The sequence below is a fragment of the Pangasianodon hypophthalmus genome, chromosome 3, assembly GCF_027358585.1.
Source record: "Pangasianodon hypophthalmus isolate fPanHyp1 chromosome 3, fPanHyp1.pri, whole genome shotgun sequence".
Taxonomy (NCBI): domain Eukaryota; kingdom Metazoa; phylum Chordata; class Actinopteri; order Siluriformes; family Pangasiidae; genus Pangasianodon; species Pangasianodon hypophthalmus.
In genome coordinates, this window is record NC_069712.1 from 25356067 (window position 1) to 25369484 (window position 13418).

Below are 13418 nucleotides of genomic sequence, written 5' to 3' on the forward strand. Positions count from 1 at the left end.
CTATTATTATTTGGAATGAATGAATAAATACATAAATACATGACTGAATGAATGAATGAATGAATGAATGATTGAATAAATAAATAAATAAATAAATCCACATTGAGTCTTATTATACACCAGACCTGCCAATCCCAAAGAGGAATAATGCATTGTTCCACACAACTGACATTTTTCACTGCTGATCAAATTTTTGAACATGTCCGCAATGACTGGTGCAGATGAGCAAAGCAAACACACAGCATTTAAAATCGCAGTGCAATTATTTTTTTAAAGTGTTAGATTTGACTCTTTGTTGTAGGTCTATTTAATCTTTTTTTTTTAGTAAAATAAAAAAATTTAAAAAAATTCTGCCTTTTTCTCTTTCAGTCTAAAAGAACTATAAGTGCAGATTCTGACCATTTTTGGCCTAAAATGTCCAGTGGCATCCCTAATAATCAGTTATTTGGTGTTAACTGTACATCAACTTACTTAATGATAGCTCAAACACTGTGATAGATTTTTTTCACTTTAATGAACTCAAAACATTTTTCTCCATTTACCTTGACAGAAAGTGAAAGCACCATGTCATTGCATCCTTAAGACAGGAAAATTGAGCCAAAACAAGGGCACCACCAAAAACATTACTAAGAGAATATTGTGTGTGTGTGTGTGTGTATACGATATATGTAATATCGGAGAGTTCAATTCCTGCAATAGTGGGGCATGTCCTATTGATTAAAAACCACTTCCATAGTTTTTAATGCATTTAAAATGGCCCCAATAGTAGAATGGAAATTCCATCCTAGAGATTTAGATGCCTAAAATTATTTATCCTACACTGAAATTGTTAAACTTGGCTATATACTGCTCATTAAAGGAGACACAGTAATATAGGGTGAAATAGATAACAGTATAGTTATGCGATACATATGAAATGTATGATTTATCATTTAATTGAAAGAAATGCTTGTTATTCCCCTAAAATATAATATTTCCTCAGATATAATGAATGATTTATTCATGTATTCATTCATATTCAGTAAGCACTTTATCCTGGTCAGGGCCGCAGTGGATCTGGAGTCTGTTGCAGAAACACTGGAATTTAACCTCATTACCAAGTTGTCACATCATTAACAAGCTATAAAGTGAAAACCTCATATCACCCATTACATGATCATTTATAAAATAGTCATCATTCACAAGGTTGTTCACGGTTTTCATTTATTCATCTTCAGTTACTATTTTATCCTGGTCAGAGCTGCAGTGGATCTGGACCCTATCCCAGGAATACTGGGTGTGAGACAGGACTCACCCTGGATAGGATGCCAGTTTATTGTAGGACATCATGCACATTCTTATACTCATACACACCTAGGGGCAATTTAGTGTAGCCAATGGAATGTTTTTTCGGAGGGACTGTGGCAGCAGGGGTGTGGTTGAGCGGCAACTGTGGACAGAGAGGCAGGTTGGCCTGATAATTGGCAGATAATGCCTGATAATTCTCACCTGTGACTTGCTACAGCCAGTCTACTTATTTGTGTCTCTTTGTGCTTTCAGTGATGCCTATAACTGGCAAGAGAGACAGAGAGAGAGAGAGAGAGAATGTGAGCCATAGCTGGCGGAGCTTGCGAGACATGCACGCACACACACACACACACACACACCCATATACATGAGGAGCGTGAACTTAAAGTTGTGGAGCGAGAACCAAAATTCTGTGACAGACCCTCTTCTTTTGATTTGTACTTTTTTATTGACTTTTTGAAGGTGCATTTAAAAGTGCAGACTGAATAAATGCGAGCCCACAGCTCTGGTAAAATTCCACTTGCCTCCCGAGTCTTCCTCACAGAGTGGAGTTCTGCAAGGACAAAACAGGGAGAACCCAGGGGAAACCCACCCAGATATGTGAAACTCCTCCCAGAAAATAACCTAAGATCAAGGTCAAACCAGGGACCCTGGAGATGTGAGATCATAATCAAATGCGTGTGTACCCTTTTGGGAGGAGCGGTGCTGGCTATGTCTTTCGGGCGGCTGGCCCCACATCCTGTGGGCGAAAGGAGAGATGAGAAGAGGAAGAGGGGAGAGAGAAGGATCGAGCAGGAGAGACACAGCAAGGGGGAGAAAGGAGAGAGAGAAAAGAAAAAAACTGGTTCCCTGGTCCCCAGACACACTGTCATCTGGTCCTCGGCCAGCCAGGAAGCGATCCCCCTTGGCACCGGGTGCTGGCACTGAACCTCCTGGTGGACAGCTATGGCTCCTCCGCTGTTCAGAAGGACAGCAGCCGCACCTCCGTCTCCCAGCGGATGGCAGCGGGTCCTCCATCCGCAGGAGGACAGCAGTCGTTTCTCACCTTTTCAGGCCGATGGCAGCAACTCCTCTGTCCTCCCGCAACCGACCCAGTACCACACTTCCTCCGCGCCATAATCCTCCTGCAGCGCCGAGGGCTCTCTGACAGTGTATCCCACCTCCCTCCTGGGTTTTGGCACCAATGTAACAAACGTCAACAAACGGGCAAGGAGGAGGGAAACGAGTGAACTGAACTCCAATGTAATGTTTAATCACAAACAGAACTCAAACATAACATAAACCACAAATGTAGCACCAACATAAAACACATGTGCATCTCTCTCTCTCCCTCACGCATTTCCAGCCGCTCCTTTATTACTCTCTCCCACTGATTAGACAATTTAGTGCCAGGGGTGCATCCTCACAGCCTGGCCCCTTCCTCCTCCTCATCACAGTGTAATTTGACAGTTTTGTGTACAACTAATTATTGTCCACTATTATTTAAAAATAGTAGAAAGGGCTAGCCTTCACTCCCCATGTGCATCAATAAGCCTTGGGTGCCCATGACCCTGTCGCCAGTTCATCGGTTGTTCTTCCTTGGCCCACTTTTGGTAGGTACTAACCACTGCAGACCAGGAACACCGCACAAGACCTGCCATTTTGAAGATGCTCTGACCCAGTCGTCTAGCCATCACAATTTGATCCTTGTCAAAGTCGCTCATATCTGATTGCCCATTTTTCCCAGTTCCAACACATCAGCTTTGAGAACTGACTGTTCATTTGCTGCCTAATATTTCCCACCCCTTGAGAGATGCCACTGTAATGAGATCAATGTTATTCACTTCACCTGTCAGTGGTTTTAATGTTATGTCTGATCTGTGTACATACACATACAAACATACAGTGGTGATAAAAGGTCTACGCCCCCTGCTAAAATAACATGTTTTTGTGATGTAAAAAAAACATGAAACCAAGATAAATCATGTCAGAAACTTTTCTACCTCTATTGCAACCTATAAATTAAAGTGAAAAATAATAAGAATCATTTTATGAAATAAAAAAAGTACAATAAAAGCTGCAAGCAGCATTTTTGTGGGCCAAGCACCCAGACTCGGTGAGCCACACATTCACAGACACACTGCAATTGTTGCCTAAGTAATCACAGGAAAGCAAAGCCATAACTTTAGGCAAAGAGATTCAAGAGTGATTTGTAGTTTCACTCATGATGTATATGTTTTGACCACAGACAGTGGTGGAATTCTCTGAATTCTCTGTAGGAGGAAAGGCCTAGATGAACAAATGGGCAGCAGGGTGGCATTGCTGCAGCATTGTTTTGACAGGTGTCAAGATGATGATAGCCAAATTTGGTGAAGATGGGACTAAATTTGGAGGAGTAGCACATAAGCAATTTTAGATGTAAGCATTAGAGGTAAGCATTTTTAGCATGTTATTGTAACTTTTGACCAGAAGGTGGCACTGGCACAAAAGGTCAGCCTCAGGTCATGGTCCTGAAGATGCCTACGAAATTGTGCGTAGGTGCACAAAGTCATTGCTGAGATCCAGCTTCAATTCCTGTTTGGAGGCTTCGCCGTCAGATTCATTGGCCCATTATGGACAAACCTTTGGAATATTCAACATTTTTTGATAACTTTCGTGAGGCTTACTCTGAAGATGATATGCGCCAAATCTGGTTATGATTGAAGAAAATTAGGAGAAGTAGCGAAAAAAATTATTAAAATCCAAGACGCGATCAACAGGAAGTACACTTCAGTTTCGGATGTTGGTGTGCATTTACTTCTGCATACTCCAGGGAATTATAGGAAAAATCAAGTTTTGTGATGATACGTAGCTGCTTGGCATCAGTGTGCCAAATTTCACTACTTTTTTTTCCCCCCCAGACGGTTCTATGGGCTCCCATAGACACCCCAGTCAGAAGAAGAAGAAGAAGAAGAAGAAGAAGAAGAAAACATATAACAACAATAGGGCGCCTACGCACCTTCAGTGCTTGGCCCCCTAATAATAAGAGGAAAACATAGAATAACAATAGCGTGCCTATGCACCTTCGGTGCTTGGCCCCCGAACAATAGGGGGCCAAGAAAATATTTTGCCATTCTTACTTGGAAAAGCATTCTAACCCTGTCAAATTGGCTGGGCATCTCCTGTGCACAGCCCTCTTCAGGTCACCCCATAGATTTGAGATTGGATTTAGATCTGGACTTCCAAAACCTTGATCTTTTTTTGGTGAACCCATTCTTCTGTTGATTTGGAGGTGTCCTTCAGGTCACTGTCATGCTGAAAGGTGAAATTCCTCTTCATCTTAATTGTTTTAGCAGAAGCCTTAAGGTTTTGTGCCAAAATTGACTGGTATTTGGAGCTATTCATTAAACATCTTTTGATATTATGGCCAAAAAGTTCATACTATTAACTCATTAACAACATTATTCCACATGGTTTTGGGCAATTGGATGTTTCTTTTTTTTTTTTTTGGTTAAAAAAGGCTTCCGTCTTGCCACCCTACCCCATAGCCCAGACATGTAAAGAATTCAGGAGATTGTATTCACATGTAGGGAGCAACCAGTACTTGCCAGAAAATGCTGCAATTCTTTTAATGCTGCTGTAGGCCTCTTGGCAACCTTCCTGACCAGTTATCTCCTTTTATCTCCGGTCATCAATTTTACAGGGATGTCATGTTCTTAGTAATGTCACTGTTGTGCCATATTTTCTCCACTTGTTGATTATTGTCTTTACAGTGTTCCATAGTACATCCAATGCCTTGAAAAATTTTTGCAACCCTCTCCTGATTGATATTTTTCAAAAATGAAATCCTGTACCTGCTTTATAAGCTCTTTGCGGTCCATGGCTTTTCCAGGTGGATGTCCAAGATGTCTGGGAAAATCCTTTGGGAACAGCTTTACTTAATTTGGGGTTAATCAGTCACTTTAATTGATGGCAGTTGTATACTAATTAGAATTTAACATGAGATTGGTCAGTGTGATTGGTTGATTCAGAACACTGCCACATTCCCAATTATAAAAGGGTGTGCACACGTATGTATGCTGGGTATTGGATTTTTTTGTTTTACTTTTTTCCCCCTAAAACATCTGTTTGTTACTTGATTTATATATGTTACAATTTCACAAAAAGGTAAAAAAGGTTCTGACATGGTTTAACATGGTTAATTTTTTTATATCACAAAAATCTGCCATTTTAACAGGAGTGTGTAGACTTTTTATATCCACTGTACGTATGTGTATACACTCAGCAGTCACTTAAATAGGAACACCAGCACACCTGCTCATTTATGCAGTTAACTAAGCAGCCAATCATGTGGCACCTGCACAATGCTTAAAATCACACAGATACAGGCCAAGAGCTTCAGTTAATGTTCACATCAAACAACAGAATGGGGGGGAAAATGTGATCTCTGTGACTTTGACTGTGGCATGCTTGTTGGTGCCAGAAGGGATGGTATGAGTATTTCAGAAACTGCTGATCTCCTGGGATTTTCACACACAACAGTCTCTAGAGTTTCATAGAATGGTCTAAAAAACAAAACAAAAAAAACATTCTGTGAGTGGAGGGTCTGCAGGCTGAAACACCTTGCTCATGAAAGAAATCAGAGGAAAATGGCCAGACTAGTCTGAGCTGACAGGAAGTCTATAATAACTCAAATAAGCACTTTTTTACAAGCGTGGTGAGCAGGAAAGCATCTCAGAATGCACAACTCATCAAAGTTTGAGGCGGATCAGCTACAACAATAGAAGACCACATCAGGTTCCACTCCTGTCAGCCAAGAACAAGAATTTGAGGCTGCTTTATAAGATTATTATTATTATTATTATTATTATAATATTGGGTATAATAATAATATTATAATAATATTATTATTAGACCCAAAATTTTTAAATGCTACTCCTTCCAGAGCTTTCAAGCTACATGCACACAACTTGCCACAGACTTTCACAGACATTCTGACTTTTTTTTAATATTTTATTTTGAGTTTTTTGCATAATATACAAATTGAAGAGTACAAAAGTATCCACACAATACAATCAGAAAAACCATAACAACGACAAATGAAGAGAGAAGAAAAAAAAGGTGGTGGGAGAAGGGATGGGCAAACATAAGCAAAGCATAACCACAGGTTCAATGATTTATTACAGGAAGAGCAATAATGGTACGCAACCAAGCTTTGAAACATGGAGAGTATGAGGATTTCCAGTTTAAAAGTATTGTTTTTTTTTTTTTTTAGCAAGGGTAATGCCCATCAATAAAGGATGCTGCTAGAAACTTGGAAGAGTTTTTAATGTCTCAGACGATCCTAGAATTGCTAGGCCATGATCCGGTTTAACCTCCTTTTGAAAGACTTTTGAAAAAAGTCAAATATAGCAGTCCAAAAGTTAAACAGTTTGGAACAAAACCAAAACATGTGTGACACAGAACCCTCTTCTGTTTTACATCTGTCACAGACTGGATCTATCTGTCATAGAATTGTATATTTTACTCAGTTTAATTTTATTTTGGAGTAATACAACCTATGTATCACTTTAAACTGAATCAGCCTATGTCTCACATTTATTGAGCAGCCTTGAATCTTAGACTTTCATTCCAAATTGCATCAGACACTTCTTCATCAAAGTCCTTATTCCAGGCTTCTTTTATATCATTTGTGCTCACAGGCAATTGGAAAACATTAACACAGTGTGAAACCAAATGTCTAGAGCTTGGATTTTTACAAGAAACATTCCTCAAATGTATCAGTCTTTGGCTTTTTAATAAATTGTGGGATGACTGTTTGAACACAACGCCTCATTTGTAGATACTGAAAAAATCGGAACCTGGAAGATTAAATACTGTTTGCAGTTGATTAAAGGCACAAATTTACCATCTACCTAAAGGTCCCCAATAGATATCAAACCTTTGCTTTTCCACTTGGAAAAACCCCAGTCTAGTTGAGATGGTTTAAACAAATGGTTGTTAGCGACAGTGACGTCAGGTGATTTAAGATATTTCCTTATTTGATTTAATATTAGTATCGAATTTTTGTTCATTAAATTAGTTTCAATTGGTTTTGATAAGTGAGACACTTTGGAAAAAAGTACAACTGGGAGACAAGATGTTGCTAAAGACATTGTCTCTATCCTAAGCCATAGTGGATCAGCCATAGAAAAAGTTTCACCAGGAATACCTATACAGGAATATAGGTCTATAACTGGCCGGGTCAGTGTCATCTTTTCCTTTCTTTAATAGTACACAAATATTGGCCTCATATAATGAATTGGGAAGTCTGCCATTGTTATAAGAATCACTGATCACTCTCAATAAGTAAGGGGCTAATTTTAAAGAGAAAGCTTTATAAAATTCACATCCAAGGCCATCAGGACCTGGTGCTTTGCCAGATAGGAAAGACTTAATGGCCTCTATAATGTCCGCTTCAGAAAATGAGCCTTCTAGGTCCTCCTTTGCGGTTTCACTTAGTTGGGCAAGATTAAGACTTTCAAAAAAGTATCGTAATCCTCTTGATTGGCATTATATTTTGAGGAATAAAGATCAGAGTAAAAATCCCTAAAAGATTCATTAATCTCTTCTGGATTGATTATAATCTCACGTTTTTTGATTTGACGAATTGCTTGCTTTGCTTGCTCTCCCCTTAATTGTCTCACTAATAAAGTTTCCGGCTTATCACCTAATTCAAAGTGTTTTTGTTTCTGTTTAAGTAAGAGAATCTCAATTATTTTGCCTAAAATTGAGTTGTATTCATATTTTATGATCAGTATCTTATTATAATCTTGTTGCGATCCGGAGTTTCTATATGCCTGTTCAAATGTTGGAAGTAAATTTTCCATTACTTTTTTAAAAAGCCTGCTATTGCTATTTTTCTTTTTGGCTTCTTCAAAAGAGATAATGTGACCCCCATGACTGCCTTAAGGGTATCCCATAAAATTGAATCAGAGACTTGGCCGTTGTCATTAGTCATAAAAAATCGTCCAGTTTAGCTCCAATATATTTCCCGAAAGCTGGGTCTTTAAGTAGGCAAGGATTAAATTGCCAATAATAACTCTGCCGTGGAAGAACATTATTAAGTTGAAGTGAAATGGGACTATAGTCTGAAATCAACATATACCAGCTATTCTGGATGCCAGTTCAGATGTAATCAGAAAACAGGTGATCCTAGTGTAAGATTTATGAACATAAGAGTAAAATGAGTACTCTTTATCTGTTGGGTGTTGCATCCTCCAAATATCTACCATGTTCCTATCCTTAATCAGTCTATTTAGGATCTGTACCAAAGCTATAGTAGGAGGTGGCTTTGTGGATGATTGATCTAGAAACAGATCTAAATAACAATTGAAGTCGCCACCAATAATGACATTTACACACCCAGATGGAATTACATCAAAAATATTGTTTTTTTTTTTTTTTTAATTGAGGGTCATCGGTATTTGGGCCATATATATTTAACACTGTTATTTGCAATTAACTAAGTTGTCCTGAAATCATCACGTCCTGTTAATCGGTAGTCATCGAGTCAAGCTGAAATGAAATACCCTTCCGAAATAACATTGCACCCCCCCTGGCTTTACTGCTAAATGGGGCATAATATACCTGGGATATCCAGTTCACCCTAAGCTTACATTCTTGTCCAACTGCTATAAGTGTTTCCTGAAGGAAGAGGATATCTGCCTTCAGTGATTTGAGATGGGTAAGCACTTTGCCTCTTTTAATGGGGTAGCCAAGCCCTTTGACATTCCAAGATACTAAGGTTAATGTAGAATTTCCTCTGTTTGTTTGATCATTCCCTTTCATTTAACTCTTGTAGCCCAAGGTAGAACCACCAAAATGTGCTCTTATCAAACCTTTAACAAACCTTTTGTCTCCCTCACTCGTGCCTCAAGTGACTTCCCCAAACGAAGCATTATGGCTCCCTCTAATGACTAGAGCACCAGGTACTTGAAGTACCTGGTGCTCTAGTCATTAGAGCACCAGGTACTTCAAGGTACTTGAAGTAGAATAACACTTTAATAACACTTTACACTAACACTCCCCAACTAAGCTTATAATATGAGAAAAGAAAAAATATATATATAGAAAAGAAAATACAACTCCAAATAGCTTCGCCTCCATGGGGGATGTGAACATCTTGGTATGTCCATTATGGGTGATGCAAAGCTTAGCGGGAAAGCGCAGAACATTACCCACCTTAAGCTCCCTTAAAGATTGCACCACAGCGCTGAAGCTCCGACGTTGCTCCATTACCTCAGCCATGTAGTCTGGAAAGATTAGTACCTTGCACCCCTGATACTCTAGCTGGTGTCCCTTGCCGAAGGTGTAGAATGCGCTCTTTGTCCTGGAGGTAGTGAATCCGTGCAATTATTGTGCATGATTTAGCTGCGGAACTCGGTGTGCACGATCAATGACTGGGGGATTGGAGAAGTCCTCGAAAAGTTGCTTGATCAAAACTGCTACGAACTCAGTCGGTCTTCCTTTCTCAACTCCTTCTGGAATATCGACAATCCTGATGTTATTGCAACACGATCAGCCCTCGAGGTCATTAAGCTTCAACTTAAGCATCTTATTCTCTTTGCGTAAGGTATCCTGGGAAGTTTCCAGAGAAGGAAAACATTTTCATGATGCCTGGCCTGCCCCCTTACCGTCTCGACTCTCTCACTTAGCTCCCGCTGCATCGTTTGGATGGCTTGAAGAGTCACTTCTAAGAGCACTGAGAATATTATCCGAAATCTTCTCCAGCTTCAGCAACATATCTTTTTCTTCAAGACTGAGGCCTGCAGCTTGATCAGCCACCCCCATGTTGTCAGCAGCATTAGCCTGCTGCTGAGATTTAACACCCTGGGGCAATTTTTTGTTGGCATCGACAAAACTTAAAGTTCAAGTGGAATGCTATGGATGTCTGACCACACTTTTAGACCATTTAAAATGAATTTAGAAACAATTAGATTACAATTTTATCGACTTGGATGTGGAGGAGATGGCAAACATGTCTACCTCCTGCGCTGCTCCATAGCACCCCGTGTGCTATGATTTTTCTAACTGATGGGAATTACTGTTTTCCCGTTACAGAAACTCAATGTGGCAAAAATTCCCATTGACTTTCATTGAAAATTTCTGACTGTTACAACTCCTTGAGCTTTCAAACTACTTCCACCAAACTCAGTACAGTCCTTCAGGCTGTTCAGACTGATCAGTATTTTTTCTAACTGATTATACCTATGGATTTCCCATAGTGGACAATCAAAAATCCCCAAAACACCCATACACTTACATTCACAGAATGTGCTCGAAATGTTCACGATTTCAAACTCCAACTGTCAAAACTCACACACGCACATATGTGTGCAAAGCCTGAAGCCCCTCTTCTCTCCCTCTCATTCTGTCAATGTACCTGTAACAGAGACTCTCACTTCATCTATCTCTCCATCAATGTCACACACTCTCTCCATATCTCTCTCTCTCTATCTAAGCAACTCTACAAGTATTGGAACCCTATCTGTCTACCTATCTATCTATCCAACTCTATAAGTACTGGCACCCTATCTATCCTATCACACACACTCCATATTTCTTTCTATCAGTCTACCTGTATCACTCTTTCACTCCTTCTGTGTGTATACTAATAACATTCTCTCCCTTTATCTACCTGTGCCACTCTCTCACTCCATCTGACTTTCTATTTGTATCACTGTATCTATCACAAACATTATCTATCTATCTATCTATCTAGCCAACTCTACAAGCATTGGCACCCTATGTATCTATTCAACTCTACATGAATTGGCACCCTATCTATCTACCTATCTATCCATCCATCCATCCAACTCTACAAGTATTGGCACCCTATCCATCTAGCCAACTCTACAAGTATTGGTACCCAATCTATCTATCCATCCATCCATCCATCCATCCATCCATCCATCCAACTCTATAAGTATTGGTACCTTATCTATCTATCTATCTATCTATACAACTCTACAAGTATTGGCACCCTATCTATCTATCCAACTCTACAAGTATTGGTACCCTATCTAACTCTACAAGTATTGGCAGGCTATCTTTCTATCTATCTATCTATCTACCCATCTAATCAACTCTACATGTATTGGCCCTATCTATCTATCTATCTATCTATACAAGTATTGGCACTCTCGGTCTGCCTGTTTATCCATCTACCTACCTACCAGTAGTACACTCTCTCTCTCTCTCCATAGGACATTCTATCAATCTACCTGTATCACTCTCTCACTCCATCTGACTTTCTACTTTCTATCTAATAACTCACTCTCTCCATCTATCTGTCACCTAACTTTCTATCAGTAACTGTCTGTCTGTCTGTCTCTCTCACCCTTTCTTTCTTTCTTTGTTCGTCAAACAATCTTCAAGCTTACGAAACAGTTTCAAACTTTCAGACTGGCTTTGTCAAGCCAACATCAAAGTTTGCCGTGAAGAATTTTACCTATCTAGTTTTTTCTAATCTTCAACTGTCCCGTTTGGGAGGGCCTGTGCCCATGACAGCCTCCGATTCTTGTTCTTGGCTGACAGGAGTGGAACCTAATATGGTCTTCTGCTGTTGTAGCCTATCCACCGCAAGGTTAAATGTTTTGTGCATGCTGAGATGCCTTTCTGCTCACCATGGTTGTAAAGAGAGATGATATGAGTTACTATATCCTTCCTGGCAGCTCAAACCAATCTAGCCAAGTTCTGGAACCAAGACTGACCTCTGCCAAAGTGATGGAAAGGCCAGAGTGTGAAGAAAGGATCTGCTCATGAGCCAAACCATACGAGCTCATCAGTCAAGCACGATGGGTCATTGTTTTGCTGCTTGTTGAAGTTCCTCCCATGTAGATTGGATGCATTTCTACATTTCTAGCATTTCTCTCTTTATCTTTATGGATGATGTAACTCATGATGGAAACAGCAGAATGAATTTAGAAGTCTACAAAAACATTCCGCCTACCAATTTATAGAGAAATGCATCCAATCTACATGGGAGGAACTTCAACAAGCAGCAAAACAATGACCCAAAACATACTGTCAACACAACAAAGGACTTCATTAGGGGGGAAAAAAGTGGCAGGTTTTAGAGTGGCAAGTCAATCACCAGACCTTATTGACCAGACCTTACTGACCAGACCCAATTAAGCATGCATTTCACCTCCTGAAGAGGAGACTGAATAATACTTACCATTCTTTTGGAGGGGACTTTACAAGTTCATCTCTCAAAACAGGTAATCACTTGAGGTCATCCACTCTTTCTATCTAACTCCACATCTTTCTTTCCCTATATTTATGGTGAGTTTTTTCTTGCATGATAAAAATGTATATTTATGAACTATACACTTTTGCTTCACCAGCCACTTCCATTTTGCTCATATGCTCCAACTTTGTTGCAGGTGTGTGTACCACCCATATAGTATATACTTGCTGGCTACATCGTGCTCTGTGAAGTTGGATAGAGGGAGCGTGCCTGTATGCCAGCTCCTCCCCTCAGACTGTTGAGAGTGACCTGACGTTTAGGTTATTGGACCACTCTCACTTCTACCAACAAATCAGCACAGACTTTCTCCTATTGTCAGCCCCTTATTAGTCCAGAGGCATGGACATCTTCAGTTTCATCTTGATTAGTTTGTTCACATACTGGTTGTGTTTTGGTCAGCATTTGTCTGTTCTGTAATGACCTGTTTTACCATTTCTGATCTGGTTATTCATACTCTATATCTTATATGAAACACTCTTCTTGGTATAGGCACAAGAAGAGCTGAATTGTATTACATTTGCAGTAATATGAATATGATACCTGTGTAGTTTTTTTGTGTGTGTGTACGCCTATGCCATAACTTTTAAATATATTAAAACCTCCATTCTTATTTCTGTTGTTTGAGTTTCCTTCATCGAAGTATGAGAGTTAAATTTGCAAAATTGTTTACAATAGGTCTAAGTAACTTATGTTTTGACTAGATTACATGCCATTGTATTAATTTGTTGGTTTTTAATTGCTGTTTATTTATAAAAAATACTTTTACAGGTTTCGCAAATGCCAGTATTTCAGGGTAAAATGGTTGGAGCCATAGAAAAATGCTGATATATAGGTTAAGGCAATACCATTTTTATACAGTACATCTCTGCCAACCACAGCT

At 39.5% G+C, this 13418-nt stretch overlaps 1 protein-coding gene across 6 annotated transcripts in view; it reads right to left on the bottom strand.

Annotated features, from left to right (window-relative positions):
- LOC113542016 (signal-induced proliferation-associated 1-like protein 2) overlaps positions 1–13418 on the bottom strand; it is a 276347-nt gene that overhangs the window by 162825 nt on the left and 100104 nt on the right. The gene's annotated exons all lie outside the window — the stretch shown is intronic.